This window comes from Heteronotia binoei, chromosome 4 (assembly GCF_032191835.1).
Source record: "Heteronotia binoei isolate CCM8104 ecotype False Entrance Well chromosome 4, APGP_CSIRO_Hbin_v1, whole genome shotgun sequence".
Taxonomy (NCBI): domain Eukaryota; kingdom Metazoa; phylum Chordata; class Lepidosauria; order Squamata; family Gekkonidae; genus Heteronotia; species Heteronotia binoei.
Window position 1 is genome coordinate 168,007,253 of NC_083226.1, and position 15,520 is coordinate 168,022,772.

Sequence of the window (15,520 nt, forward strand, 5' to 3'; positions counted from 1 at the left end):
ACGAAGCCTCCAACAGTGATTGACTGAGCTGCTCTGATGTCACGGATGGGCAGGAGCAAGCGTCCAACTGCTTTTGCTTCAGCTTCCCTGATCTCAGGAGGGAAGGCAGGGGGTCTTTAAAAAGGGGTGGTGGGGTGAAAGACTTAAGAAAGGGGGACACTGGCATGAGCCTGAGATGGGAGGAGGCTAAGGAAAGGATGTGGGGCTAGCAAAAGAAGCTCAAAAGAGAGGTGTCCTAGGACAATGAGAGGCAGAAGAGGACTATGGTGGCCAGGTACCCCTTGTCAGGGGGCAGAAGGGGAATTGCGGGCAGCAAACTGGGGCACCTTCCTTTGGGGTTCATAAAATCAGACCCCCTGATCCAATCTTTTTGAAACTTGGAGGGTATTTTTGGGAGAGGGACTGGATGCTCTGCTGAAAATCTGGTACTTCTAACTAAAAAAAACCAAACCCACCCCACCCCAGAGCCCCAGATACCCGCAGATCTATTTTCAATTATACCCTATGGGAATCGGTCTCCATAGGGAATAATGGAGTGCCCAGCAGACATTCCCCCACCCCACTTTCTGATAACCTTGAAGCAGGGGGAGGGCCTCCAAACCGGGGGATCTCCTGCCTCCACCTGAGGATTGGCAACCCTCTCTGGCACTCAGCAGTAGACGAGAAGGGAAGGGCCATGCGGGGCACTGTCGCACCGATGGCACGAAGCTCTAGGATTCTCCAGAAACTCTGTAGTTTCTGGTGAATCCTAAAGCGTCACGCCAACCTCATGCTGTCGATGCAATGATTTCCAATCGCCCCCCTGCTCCACCTTACCAGGACCTGGCAGCCCCGATCCGTTTCGTTGCCGGACGAGTACACCACAAGGTTCACTTCTCACTTAACAGGAAGGCGTCTGAGAAGAAAAGAAGAACCAGCCGGAGGGAAACACTGCTAACGGCCAGAAGCCGCAGAAACGAAAGAGGCAGAAGTTTGATGGATGTAACTAGACAAATATCTGTTTATGTGCTCGAGAGGAGTGTCAAGAGTTAAATCCGATTTGGGCAGGAAATGCTGTTTACACTGCAACATCTAACCTGCGCTGGGGAACTTCTGCGTCCATTTACTCATAGATAGGCAAAGAGCCGTGCTGGGCCGCTTCCTGACTGAGTTGCCTCATTGCATTGCATTTCAGTCTTTTCTTTCACTGGCCTGGTTTTCATTTTTGATCATTTTCTGTGCAAATGGCTTCGATTCCACAGAAAATTTCTGTGTGCACCGTGGGTAGGGTTCTCAGGTCCAGCCTGGAAAACAGCAGGAGGCTGGGGAGAGTTGATGGGGACATGAGGTCCCAGCCATCGGCAATGGAATTATGTCAGTTCCAGGAAGAAACTCTGTGGTAAAGAGAGACGATTGATGTCTACTTCTGGTTAGAGTTGCCACGTCCAATTCAAGAAATATCTGGGAATTTTGGGGGTGGAGCCAGGAGACGTTGGGGGTGGAGCCAAACGCAAGGGTGTGACAAGCACAATTGAACTCCAAAGGGAGTTCTGGCTATCACATTTAAAGGGACCGCACACCTTTTAAATGCCTTCCCTCCACTGGAAATAATGGATAGGGGCACCTTCTTTGGGGGCTCGTAGAAGTGGGTGCAATCCTTTTGAAACTTAGGAGGTGTTTTGAGGAGAGGCACTGGATGCTATGCTGAAAATTTGATGCCTCTACCACAAAAAACAGCCCCACCCCCAAGCCCCAGATACCCACAGATCAATTCTCCATTATACCCTGTGGGAATCGGTCTCCATAGGGAATAATAGAGTGCCCAGCAGACATTTCCCTCCCATCCCCCCGCTTTCTGATGACCTTGAAGCGGGGAGAGGGTCTCCAAACCGGGGGATACCCTGCCCCTACCTGAGGATTTGCATCCTGATTTTCTTCTGGAAGTGACATCATGCCATCCACCTGATAGCCATTGTGGGGGAGGGTTTCCCTCTGTTGGCACAAGAGAGAAACTCTTGGACTGGATGGGCCATTGGCCTGATCCAACACGGCTTCTCTTATGTTCTTATGTGACACAGAGTGTTGGACTGGAGGGGCCACTGGCCTGATCCAACATGGCTTCTCTTATGTTCTTATGTGACACAGAGTGTTGGACTGGATGGGCCATTGGCCTGATCCAACAGGGCTTCTCTTATGTTCTTCTGTGACACAGAGTGTTGGACTGGATGGGCCATTGGCCTGATCCAACATGGATTCTCTTATGTTCTTATGTGACACAGAGTATTGGACTGGAGGGGCCACTGGCCTGATCCAACATGGCTTCTCTTATGTTCTTATGTGACACAGAGTGTTGGACTGGATGGGCCATTGGCCTGATCCAACAGGGCTTCTCTTATGTTCTTCTGTGACACAGAGTGTTGGACTGGATGGGCCATTGGCCTGATCCAACATGGCTTCTCTTATGTTCTTATGTGACAAAGAGTGTTGGACTGGATGGGCCATTGGCCTGATCCAACACGGCTTCTCTTATGTTCTTATGTGACACAGAGTGTTGGACTGGATGGGCCATTGGCCTGATCCAACACGGCTTCTCTTATGTTCTTATGTGACACAGAGTGTTGGACTGGATGGGCCATTGGCCTGATCCAACACTTTACTTTACTTTACTTTACTTTATTCGATTTATATCCCGCCCTACCCCACCGAGGTGGGCTCAGGGAGGCTTACAACAATAAAAGCTAACAAAGGTCGATTTAAATACAATTAAAATTATACAATAAAATACATAAAAGCCTAAAAATACATAAAACTCACATCGATATACACTATGCTACTATTCCTTAAATCAGTCCTTCAAATTTCCAATATTCAGTAATCTGATGTTTAAGATTTAATATTCAGGCATTCTGCTCACAGTTAATTATATGCCAACCGGAAGAGGGTTGTTTTACAGGCCCTGCGGAACTGTTCAAGGTTCCGCAGGGCCCTCACCTCCTCCGGGAGCTGATTCCACCAACAGGGAGCTGCAATCGAGAAGGCCCTGTCCCTGGTCGCTTTCAGACGGGCCTCCTTTGGCCCAGGGATTATAAGGAGGTTCTGAGACCCCGACCTCAGCACTCTCTGGGGGACATGTGGGGAGAGACGGTCCCTAAGGTAGGCAGGTCCCAGACCATAAAGGGCTTTAAAGGTCATAACCAGCACCTTGTACCGAACTCGGTATGTTATCGGCAGCCAGTGCAGTCCCCGAAGCCCCGGCTGGATGTGCTCCCGTCTAGGGAGCCCTAACAACAGCCGGGCAGCGGCATTCTGCACTAGCTGCAACTTCCGGGTTCGGCACAAGGGCAGCCCCATGTAGAGGGCATTGCAGTAATCCAGCCTCGAGGTGACCGTTGCATGGATCACTGTTGCCAGGTCGTCGCCCTCCAGGAAAGGGGCCAACTGCCTTGCCCGCCTAAGATGAAAAAATGCGGACTTGGCAGTGGCTGCTATCTGGGCCTCCATAGTTAGGGTAGGCTCCAGTAGCACCCCCAGGCTCCTAACCCTGTGCGCCGCTGACAGAGGCACACCATCGAGGGCCGGTAAGGGAATCTCCCTCCCTGGACCACGGCGACCCAGGCAAAGGACCTCTGTCTTCATCGGATTTAGCTTCAGCCCGCTCAGCCTGAGCCATCTAGACACGGCCTGCAATGCCAGGTCCAGGTTTTCTGGGACACAGGCAGGCCGGCCGTCCATAAGTAGATAGAGCTGGGTGTCATCAGCGTACTGGTGGCAACCCAGCCCATATCTCCGGGCAATCTGGGTAAGAGGGCGCATATAGATGTTAAACAACATCGGGGATAGAACTGCTCCCTGAGGGACCCCGCAATCCAGCGGGTATCTCTGGGACAATTCACCCCCAATCGCCACTCTTTGTCCCCGACCTTTGAGGAAAGAGGTAAGCCATTGTAAAGCCAACCCCTGAATCCCCACGTCAGCAAGACGGCAAGTCAGCAACCGATGGTCGACCGTGTCGAACGCTGCCGACAGGTCTAACAGCATCAGTACCGCCGAGCCGCCTCGGTCCAGATGCCGCTGGAGATCATCCACCAGGGCGACCAGCACTGTCTCCGTCCCATGACCCGGGCGGAAGCCCGACTGATGGGAGTCAACACGGCTTCTCTTATGTTCTTATGTGACACAGAGTGTTGGACTGGAGGGGCCATTGGCCTGATCCAACAGGGCTTCTCTTATGTTCTTATGTGACACAGAGTGTTGGACTGGATGGGCCATTGGCCTGATCCAACAGGGCTTCTCTTATGTTCTTATGTGACACAGAGTGTTGGACTGGATGGGCCATTGGCCTGATCCAACAGGGCTTCTCTTATGTTCTTATGTGACACAGAGTGTTGGACTGGATGGCCACTGGCCTGATCCAACAGGGCTTCTCTTATGTTCTTATGTGACACAGAGTGTTGGACAGGATGGGCCATTGGCTTGATCCAACAGGGCTTCTCTTATGTTCTTATGTGACACAGAGTGTTGGACTGGATGGGCCATTGGCCTGATCCAACAGGGCTTCTCTTATGTTCTTATGTGACACAGAGTGTTGGACTGGATGGGCCATTGGCCTGATCCAACATGGCTTCTCTTATGTTCTTATGTGACACAGAGTGTTGGACTGGGTGGGCCATTGGCCTGATCCAACATGGCTTCTCTTATGTTCTTATGTGACACAGAGTGTTGGACAGGATGGGCCACTGGTCTGATCCAACATGGCTTCTCTAAAGGAGTTTTGATAAAACTTCTAAAGGAGTTTTGATAATACTCTCCCCAGCCTTTGTGCAGCCAAAAGAGCTAAAAGAACTTAGCTCTTGCTAAGTGAAAGCAATTGTATCTCCACGCTCTTTTCCAGACGTGGAAGACAAAGCAAGAAGGATTTCTTCTGATGCAGCCTGGAAACTAAATTAAAGGAAACCCCATGAACCATCCAATGCTCCAGGTGAGCACTGTTATTTTGTTAAAGATAATAAAAAATACTCTGCGTCGCAGCAGCTGTTGAGCCGCTTTTTGGTGCAAGTTGAAGCTAAAGTATTAAATATGTTTTCCTGTAGGCTGAGGCATCGCTGGATCCAACTCTGCAGGGGCTTTGGTTTTTTGTAGCAGGAACTCCTTTGCACATTAGGCCACACATCCTTTATGTAAGCTCCAAGAGCTTACAGGGCTCTTACTACAGGGCAGGGATAGCCAAACTGCACTCGGGAGCCATATATGGCTCTTTCACACATTTTGTGTGGCTCTTGAAGGCCTTGAGAACCTGCCAACTGGCTTGGAGAAGGCATTTCTCTCTTTAAATCACTTCTTTTTAGAGCCAGTTTGGTGTAGTGGGTAAGTGCGTGGACTCTTATCTGGGAGAACCGGGTTTGATTCCCCACTCCTCCACTTGCACCTGCTGGAATGGCCTTGGGTCAGCCATAGCTCTCACAGAGTTGTCCTTGAAAAGGCAGCCTCTGGGAGAGCCTTCTCAGCCCCACCTACCTCACAGGGTGCTTGTTGTGGGGGAGGAAGATGAAGGAAACTGTGAGCCGCTCTGAGTTTCGGAGTAGAGGGCGGGATATAAAACCAATATCATCTTCTCCTTCTCCTCCAAGCCAGCCAGCAGCTTGGAAAATGCATTCAAAGTTAAAGTTGCTTTCTTTCTACCTCTCTCTCTCCATCAATCTTCCTCCCTCCCTCCCTTTGTCTTGCACCTCCTAAACATCTGACATTTATTCTATGCAGGTCTTATGTTAAGCAAGTTTGGCCACCCCTGCTGCAAAGCCTACTGTAAGCTCCCGGAGGATTGGCTACATCAGGGGTGTATGGCCTCATATGCAAAGGAGGTCCTGCTAGAATTCCTTACAGGGCTCTTCTCACAGGGCCTACTGAAAGCTCCAGGGGGACTAGCTACATCAGGGGTGTGTGGCCTAATAGGCAGAGGAGGTCCTGCTAGAATTCCTTACAGGGCTCTTCTCACAGGGCCTACTGAAAGCTCCAGGGGGACTGGCTACATCAGGGGTGTGTGGCCTAATAGGCAAAGGAGTCCCTGCTACATAAAAAGCCCTGGCGATGTCACAGTGTCCCCGATGTTTCCGACTCCCAGCCTCCAGCCCCCAAGAGTTCCTGGGAATCACAGGTAGAGGCAGTGATTCCAGGCCCTGGGCAAAAACCCAGGATGAGGCCCAAGAACCACCTCCATCTCCTGACATGGATGGACAGGGCCTGGGCAGCTGCCCTGCTTCCCATTGGTTAAGACCACGGGCCTGGCAACCCTAAGATGGCAGGTGGCTGTTAGGCTGTCACTACCCAGATACCTCATCCTCACAGACTTTGAATTCAGCAGGAGCTCACAGAAGTGTAGCTCCTGGACCTTTCTGATGGCCCCCCTCCTCCCCAACTACCTACCTTGTCCATTGAATAGTAGGTGCAGCTGCATAAGAATCCCTGGATTAGGAGCGCAGGCAGCCAGCCAGCCACCAGGGGCTTTGCCACACCCCCAGCAGCCCTCATTAACCCCTGGAGAAGCCCGCCCCACCCTTTCTCCACTTCTTATGTGATTTTGGCTGGCGGGTGGCTTGCTGGCCTTTTGAGTGGGGGGGGGGGGCGGCCAAGAAGAGCCTGTTGTGGAAATCTATATGATTATAGGGAGTATGTGGGGTTCCCCAAATAGCATCTCCCTGGGACTGCTTCAGGTTGGGGTCTGGGGGGAGGGGACAGCTAGGACTGCCGGATCTCAAGCTAGGGCTATGGCAGGATACGTCCCACAGGCAGCCTTCTCTTCTTGTCAACACTTCTTTGGGAAGGAGGAGAATTTTTAAAAATTGCCATTGTTGTAGGTGAGATGATGTCACTTCCATTGGAAAATGGAAGTGATGTCACACCGCTCTAGGATTTGCCAGAAACTCTATGGTTTTCATGCCCCATGGCCCACCCCCTCTCTCCTTCCTAGGGAAGACTAAAGCCCTTTTTCATTGGTCTTGATCTGAACTGGACCCCCTGTATTGGACAAATGAAGGAAACCAGCAATTTCTGTCTGACTGTCATGAAGTGGGGAATCCCAGACCCAGCCAATGTTCTCTCTAAGCTGTGGAGTCTGGTGAGCAAAAATTCTATGTTGTGAGTACTGGCATTAAATTTGTGAGCTGCTGCAAAAATTAGTTTGCTCTGGGGCCATTTTCCTTGAGCTAAGACAAAAATGTGTGAGTCGGAGGCTAAAAAACTGTCAACTGGCTCACACTAACTCAGCTTAGAGGGAACACTGTCCACAGCCTGTGTAATCTGTAATGTGTGAATGACAGCCTGAGGTAAAAGTGGCAGATTCCCTTCATGCAGAAAATTAACATTTCAGGGGAAAAGATTAGGACCTACTCTTCTCTCGGATGTACTAGTTTCCTATCTGCAGAAAAGGTTTATTTTTAAGAAGGCACGAATTCCCATCACCTGTTTCTGAGGAAAAAACTGCTTGCTCTCAGAATAGGGTTTCCAGGCTGCCAAAAGAGACGGAAGGAAAACGAATGATTCAGTAGTGTAAAGGCATGGGCAGCAGGAAAAGTTCTCAGGAGAATTTGCTCCACTTTAATTCCCACTAGGACCCAGGGGCTCAACACCCTGCCGAGTGAACTCTCTGCAGAAAGGACTGTGCCATCCTATTGGGGGGTAATAAAATAACTGTGCCAGGAGGACTTAAACACATGTGACTCGCTGCTTATGAATTGTAAGCCAGATTCTAGAGCAGGGGTGGCCAAAGTCGCTTAATGTAAGATCCACATAGATTAAACATCAGATGTTTAAGAGCCAGAAGACATGAATGTCAGATGTTTGGGAGCCGCAAGACAAAGGAAGGAAGGAAGGAAGGAAGGAAGGAAGGAAGGAAGGAAGGAAGGAAGGAAGGAAGGAAGGAAGGAAACTTTAAATGCATTCTCCAAGCAGCCAACTGGTTTGGCTTGGAGAAGTGATTTAAAGAGACATAGATAGGAGGGGTGGGGGAAGGAGGGGAAGGTGGAAAGAAAGCAACTTTAAATGCATTTTCCAAGCTGCTGGCTGTCTTGGAGAAGTGATTTAAAGCGACAAAGGAAGATTAGATGATGATGATGATGAAGATAGATAGATAGATAGATAGATAGATAGATAGATAGATAGAGAGAGAGAGAGAGAGAGAGAGAGAGAGAGAGAGAGAGAGAGAGAGAGAGAAGGGGGTGGGGGAGGAGGGAGAGGTGGAAAGAAAGCAACTTTAAATGCATTTTCCAAGCTGCTGGATGGCTTGGAGAAGTGATTTAAAGCGACAAAGGAAGATTAGATGATGATAGATAGATAGATAGATAGATAGATAGATAGATAGATAGATAGATAGATAGATAGATAGATAGAGAGAGAGAAGGGGGTGGGGGAGGAGAGAGAGGTGGAAAGAAAGCAACTTTAAATGCATTTTCCAAGCTGCTGGCTGGCTTGGAGAAGTGATTTAAAGCGACAAAGGAAGATTAGATGATAGATAGATAGATAGATAGATAGATAGATAGATAGATAGATAGATAGATAGATAGATAGATAGATAGATAGATAGATAGATAGATAGATAGATAAGAGAGAGAGAAGGGGGTGGGGGAGGAGGGAGAGGTGGAAAGAAAACAACTTTAAATGCATTCTCCAAGCTGTTGGCTGGCTTGGAGAAGTGATTTAAAGAGACAAATGCCATCTCCAAACTGGCTGACAGGGTGGTGAGGGCTTCAAAAGCCACATATTGTGGGTAAAAGAGCCACATGTGGCTCCCAAGCTTCAGTTTAGCCTCCCCTCTTCTAGAGTCTATTTGTGAGCTTGCCAGGGAATCAGCTCCATGCGTGGCATTCACACAGAATGCTTGTGTGTTTCTGCAGAACTTGGGAGTGACTCAAAGAAGCCCTGGCGTCTCTGCTGTGATGTAATGCGAGTCCCCAGGGCACGATAACCCCCCTCCCTTTAATCATGCTGTGAAATATTGGGCAAGACTTACTATAGCCCCCATTTTTCAAAATGTGAAACTGGCTTCCATAAGGAGACACGAAAAGCCTTTTCCACACATCACAAAGAATGAGGAAAGAGAATTTTGAACTTCATGACTTCAGACAGTGTGTCTTAATGTACCCCCTGCTCAGCATTTTGCCAGCCCAAGTCCGGCAATATTCTGAATGCCTGAATATTAAATCTCGAACATCAGATTACTGAATACTGGAAAATTTGAAAGACTGATTTAAGGAAACGTAGCGTAGTGTACATCGATGTGAGTTTTATGTATTTTTAAGGTTTTTATGTATTTTATTGTATAATTATTAACATATTTAAATTGATTTTTGTTAGCTTTTTTGTTGTTGTTGTTGTTGTAAGCCGCCCTGAGCCCGCCTCGGTGAGGAGGGCGGGATATAAATCGAATAAAATAAATAAATAAATAAATAATTGTCAGGACCTTATCTAGCTGCCCCATGGCACAGAGTGGTAAAACTGCAGTACTGCAGTCCAAGCTCTCTGCCCATGACCTGAGTTTGATCCCAGCAGAAGCTGGGTCCAGGTAGCCAGCTCAAGGTTGACTCAGCCTTCCATCCTTCTGAGGCCAGTAAAATGAGTACCCAGCTTGCTGGAGTGAAAGTGTAGATGATTGGGGAAGACAATGGCAAACCACCCCGTTAAAAAGTCTGCCGTGAAAACCTGAGTCGGAAACGACTGGTGCTTGCACAAGGGACTACCTTTACCTTTTTACCTGGGGGGAGGGGCTTGCCAGCTATGTTATTGTGTTTTGATGTCACTTCCAGTGCAGCCCAGAAGTGATGTCACTATATCAGGGGTGGCACCCTAGCGCTTGCCTGAAACTCTATGAGGGAAAGGCAGGGATAAATAATAAATAAAGTGAAATAAATAATAAAAAACTTTAAAAATTGATTTGCTACAACTGGTGTTACAGGAAAAAAATGTTATCCCACGCCCCCGAGGTGAAGCAGTATAGTCCATTTTATTACCTCAGGATTCCGTCACTGTGTTGTCAAGCAGAAGCAGACAAAGCAAGAGTCCCGTGGTACCTTGAAGACTCACAAAATTTGTGGCAGTCACTGCTCACTTCTTCAGATATTCATGGAAGTGAGCAACGACCCATGAGAGCTCATACCTGCATTATATTTTCAATAAATGTTTGCTCGAAAGAACAGAACTGAGGTTGACACTGCGGGTTTTACTTAAGGTTGCCAGTTCCATGTTGGGAAATACCTGTAGATTTTGGGGGCAGAGCTTGAGCAGGTTGGCGTTGGAGGAAGGGAGGGACTTCAATGGGGCATAATGCCATAAAGACCACCTTCTACAGCACCCATTTTCTCCAGAGGAACTGATCTCTGTCATCTGGAGATCAACAATAATAATAAGATATTGGATTTATATCCCGCCCTATACTCTGAATCTCAGTGGCTCAGAGCGGTCACAATCTCCTCTACCTTCCCCTCCCCCCACAACAGACACCCTGTGAGGAAGGTGGGGCTGAGAGAGCTCTTATAGCAGCTGCCCTTTCAAGGACAACTCTTACAAGAGCTATGGCTGACCCAAGGGCATTCAGCAGGTGCAAGTGGAGGAGTGGGGAATCAAACCCGGTTCTCCCAGATAAGAGTCTGCGTACTTAACCACTACACCAAACTGTCTCTCAGGGCTCTTTATGTAGCAGGAACTCCTTTGCATATTAGGCCACACACCCCTGATGTAGCCAATCCTCCTGGAGCTTACAGGGCTCTTCTTACAGGGCCTACTGTAAGCTCCCGGAGGATTGGCTACATCAGGGTGTGTGGCCTAATAGGCAAAGGAGGTCCTGCTAGAATTCCTTACAGGGCTCTTTGTACAGGGCCTACTGTAAGCTCCAGGAGGATTGGCTACATCAGGGGTGTGTGGCCTAATAGGCAAAGGAGGTCCTGCTAGAATTCCTTACAGGGCTCTTCTCACAGGGCCTGCTGTAAGCTCCAGGAGGATTGGCTACATCAGGGGTGTGTGGCCTAATAGGCAAAGGAGGTCCTGCTAGAATTCCTTACAGGGCTCTTCTCACAGGGCCTACTGTCAGCTCCAGGAGGACTGGCTACATCAGGGGTGTGTGGCCTAATATGCAAAGGAGTTCCTGCTACAAAAAGAGCCCTGTCTGATAATAATAGTGGGAGATCTCCAGCTGGCACCTGGAGACTGGCAACCGTAGTTGGAACTCCTCCTAAAAGCCTTCCCCATTGACTTAGTGGCGCATAGTTTCAAACGGTGTTAACAACAAAGACAGTTTTCCTGCCGCTGTCGCATTTTATTGTCAAAATCGGTTGTGTGTAGGCGTCCATCATGTTCCACTCGGAGTGCATATCTGAAATCCCTTCGTGAAGTTTATACAGTCTCCCCCCCCCCCTTCCAGTCTGCTGCGACCACAAAAGCACGGGATGCTTCAAATACCACTGAATTCATCTGAGAATTAGGCTCTCGTGCCAGCCCTGATAGAAATTATTGGATTTTTGTATTTTTATCTGGAAAAGATAGGAGGAGACAGTGATATATGTCCTCCTGCATTCCATTTCCCACAAGGACTTTGGAGAAGGGGGCGGAGGGGGTGGGGGGAAGAAAGCAACATACTTTATGTTATGATCTAGGGGTCATTCATCTAGATCTGCTTTAAGGCCACAGTAGACATTTTGCCAATCGCTAATAGAAACTAAATAAACACAGCCAAAACACTGTCATCTATCTGTGGGTGAGTAATTATGAAGGATTCCTCTTTAAATAGACGTTTAAGTAAATATAGAAATATCATTTTACAAAAGCTGGCCGGGGAGGAGAGGCCTGCCCAACTGCAGAGAGAAGGCAGCCTCAGTCAGATATGTGTGTGTGTTTGTGGGAGTGTGAGAATCTGTGGGCCTGGCTAAGAAATGGAGTTGCCAACCTCTTGGGGGGAGGCCTGGAGATTTCGCACTTTTACACCTGATCTCCGGAGGTAGGGTTGCCAATCCCCAGGTGGGGGCAGGGGATCCCCCAGTTTGGAGGGCCTCCTACCGCTTCAGGCAGAAAACAGGGTGGTGGGGGGGAATGTCTGCTGGACACTCCATTACCCTATGGAGATCGATTCCCGTAGGGTATAATGGAGAATTGATCTGCGGGGATCGGGGGGGGGCTGTTTTGGGGGGTAGAGGCACCAAATTTTCAGCATTGCATCCAGTGCAAACACCCCCTCCCCCTTTCTCCTCAACAGAGACCCAAAACAGTTCATTGTTCTCCCCTCTGACAAAGCGCGCTTTGACTCTTAAAAGCTTATACTCCAAAAATCTTGTCAGTCTATAACAGGGGTGGCGAACCTCTGTCACTTGGTGTGGCCCTCGAGGATTGCTGGACCGAACCGAGCCATGTAGCAGCCTCCCTGGGGCCTGGCTGGCCAGCAAGGATCGTGGGGCCCAGCCGCACTGTGCAGCAGCCTCCCCAGGACCAGGCAGGGATCACAGGGCCCAGATGTACTGTGCGGCAGCCTCCCTGGGGCCTGGCTGGCCAGTCAGAATTGCTGCAGGGCCTGGAAAAGTTACCGTCACAGTTCAGTTTGCACTTGATTATCCCCGAGGGTGTGGCCTAATATGCTAATATTAGGGGATGTGGTCTAATATGCTACTGAGTTCCTGCTGAGCTTTTTCTACAAAAAAGCCCTGGACCTATGCATTTGCCTAGGGCGCTGGGGCGGCTGTGTGTTTGTGTGTGTGTGCCAGATTAGGCTCTGCCCACATGACTTCAAATAGAAAAACAATTATTTGCATTAATCTTGCTGGCCTGAATAATTCTCCCTCAGCGGACCACTGTTTTTTAAGTTAATAATTTTTATGGCCCGTGAATGTTGTTATAAATATCCATATGGCCCTTGGCAGAAAAAAGGTTCCCACTCCTGGTTCAGCCTAAGCAACGTAGTCTTAATCCGCTCAGTTAATTAGCACAACACAGATAAGTATTTGCATCAGTGTAGCACAAATGTGGCCAAACTTACTTAATGTAAGAGCCATATAGAATAAACGCCAGATGATTAAGAGCAGCAAAACATGAATATCAGATGTTTGAGAGCCAGAAGGAAGGCAGGCAAATAGATGGGGGAGAGGTGGAAAGAAAGCAACTTTAAATAATTCCAAGCCTCTGACTGGCTTGGCTTGGAGAAGTAATTTAAAGAGGCAAATGCCTTCTCCAAGCTGGCTGATAGGGAGGTGAGGGCCTTGAGAGCCGCACAATATGCAGGTGAGGTGGCTGAGAGGTGATAGCATCACCATCTTCAAGTACTTGAAGGGCTGTCCTATAGAGGATGGTGTGGAATTGTTTTCTGTGGCCTCGGAAGGTAGGACCAGAACCAGTGGGTTGAAATTAAATCAAAAGAGTTTCCGGCTCAACATTAGGAAGAACTTCCTGACCGTTAGAGTGGTTCCTCAGTGGAACAGGCTTCCTCGGGAGGTGGTGGGCTCTCCTTCCTTGGAGGTTTTGAAACAGGCTGGATGGCCATCTGACAGCAATAAGGATCCTGTGAATTTAGGGGGAGGTGTTTGTGTTTCCTGCATTGTGCAGGGGGTTGGACTAGATGACCCTGGAGGTCTCTTTCTGATTCTATGAAAGAGCCACATGTGGATCCCAAGCCACAGTTTGACCACTCCTGGTCTAGCATCTCTCTGTTCCTGTGTTACAACTGCATTATATCAGCAGTTTATGTTGTGAATGATCTATATTATTTCAACACCTCCATTCATTTTTTTAAAAAAACCATTAGGTGTTTTCACAATGTCAGAAAGTTATTTATTTCCCTTAGGGAGGTGGATGAGAGTGGGGGGGAATCTTTGTGACATGACAAAATTGTGTAATATAAAACAATGCCGCAATGCAGGGCTCCCCAGCCTTGTTGAGCCTGCCAGCAATTTGGGGGGAAAGGGAGTGGGTTACACCAGTGGTCCCCAATCTTTTTGGCACCAGGGACCGGTTTTGTGAAAGACAATTTTTCCATGGACCAGGGGTGGGGGTGGGGAATGGTTTCTGGATGATACAATAGTGCACTTTATTTCTATTCGTTTGGTGTGATGGTTAAGTGTGAGAACTCTTATCTGGGAGAACCGGGTTTGCTTTTCCACTCCTCCACTTACAGCTGCGGGAATGACCTCGGGTCAGTCATAGCTCTGGCAGAGGTGGTCCTTGAAAGGGCAACTTCTGGGGAGAGCTCTTTCAGCTTCACCCACCTCACAGGGTGTCTGTTCTGGGGGAGGAAGAAAAGGAGACTGTGAGCCACTCTGAGATTCGGAGTGGAGGGCAGCATATAAATCCAATGTCGTATTATTATTATTATTATTATTTATTACTACTGCATTGTAACATTCAATGAAATAATTATACAACTCACAGACCGGTTGCTAACAGGCCACGGACCGGTACCGGTCCACGGACTGAGGGCTGGGAACTCCTGGGTTACACCACATAGTGGCAGTTTAGGATTACGACCAATCACAAAACACTGGGCGGGCCCACACAATATCAGGCTGTTCCAAGGTAAGCATTTTCCTCCCGCAGCGGAGACAGTTGTGTTGAAATGGGTGGTCCCTACAGACAAGATTCCACTGGGCTGCAAGCACTTCCCAAACTGGCAAGCAAGGCTGGCCCTGCTAGACCAACTAGGCAATCGTCTACGCCTGGGATGTCAAACTCATTTGTTATGAGGGCTGGGGTTGCCAGGTCCCCCACGTTCTGGAGCTCCGCGGGGGCTCCTCCTCCTCTTGGCCGCCTGGGGTAGCAAGGAAAGAGGCAGAGCTTCCTTTGCCCAGTTCCCTGGGTCCATGGCAGAAAGCTCCTGCGCTAGGCGCGATGCAATGACGTCATCACGACAGCGATGGAAGTGATGTCATCACACCAGAACCATTGAACCATAGAGTTTTCCCTCCCAAATGGCTAGAGTGTCCAGGAAAATCATAGAGTTTTCCCGGAAACTCCTAGACCGGTTGAATCTGACATAAATGAGACGTTGTCGGGCTGAGCCATTCCAGATTGGGCTGGATCATGTGTGTACCTACTTATGATTAGGTTGCAGAGATATAAACTTTATAAAGGACACAGACAAACACAAAGATTTTTTTTTAACGCTTAAAACATCCTTAAAATATTAGCACTTGGCCTTAAAGGTGCTTTCTTTGTATTTCTCCCACAGGACCCAGGGCACTGGGCAAAGGAAGCTCTGGCTCTTTCCTTCCTTCCCCAGGGGACCAGGAGGGGGAGGAGCCTCAGCCAATAGAAGGAAGAGAGGCTTGGCTCAGTAGCTCTGCTGTGCCTGGCAAAGCAAGCTCCCCCTCCCCTCCCTCCCCAAGGAAGGAGCCTCAGCCAATGGAGAAAATACAGGTTTTGCTCTGTGGCTCCTGTGAGACTGAGCAAGCTGTGATGCAAAAAGAAGCAAGAGAGAGGGAGAAAGAAGCAGATGACAGCCAGTTGATCGGGGGGGGGGGGGGCTGATAGCCCTCTAGGGGTCTGATTCGGCCCCTGAACCGTATGTTTGACACCCCTGGCC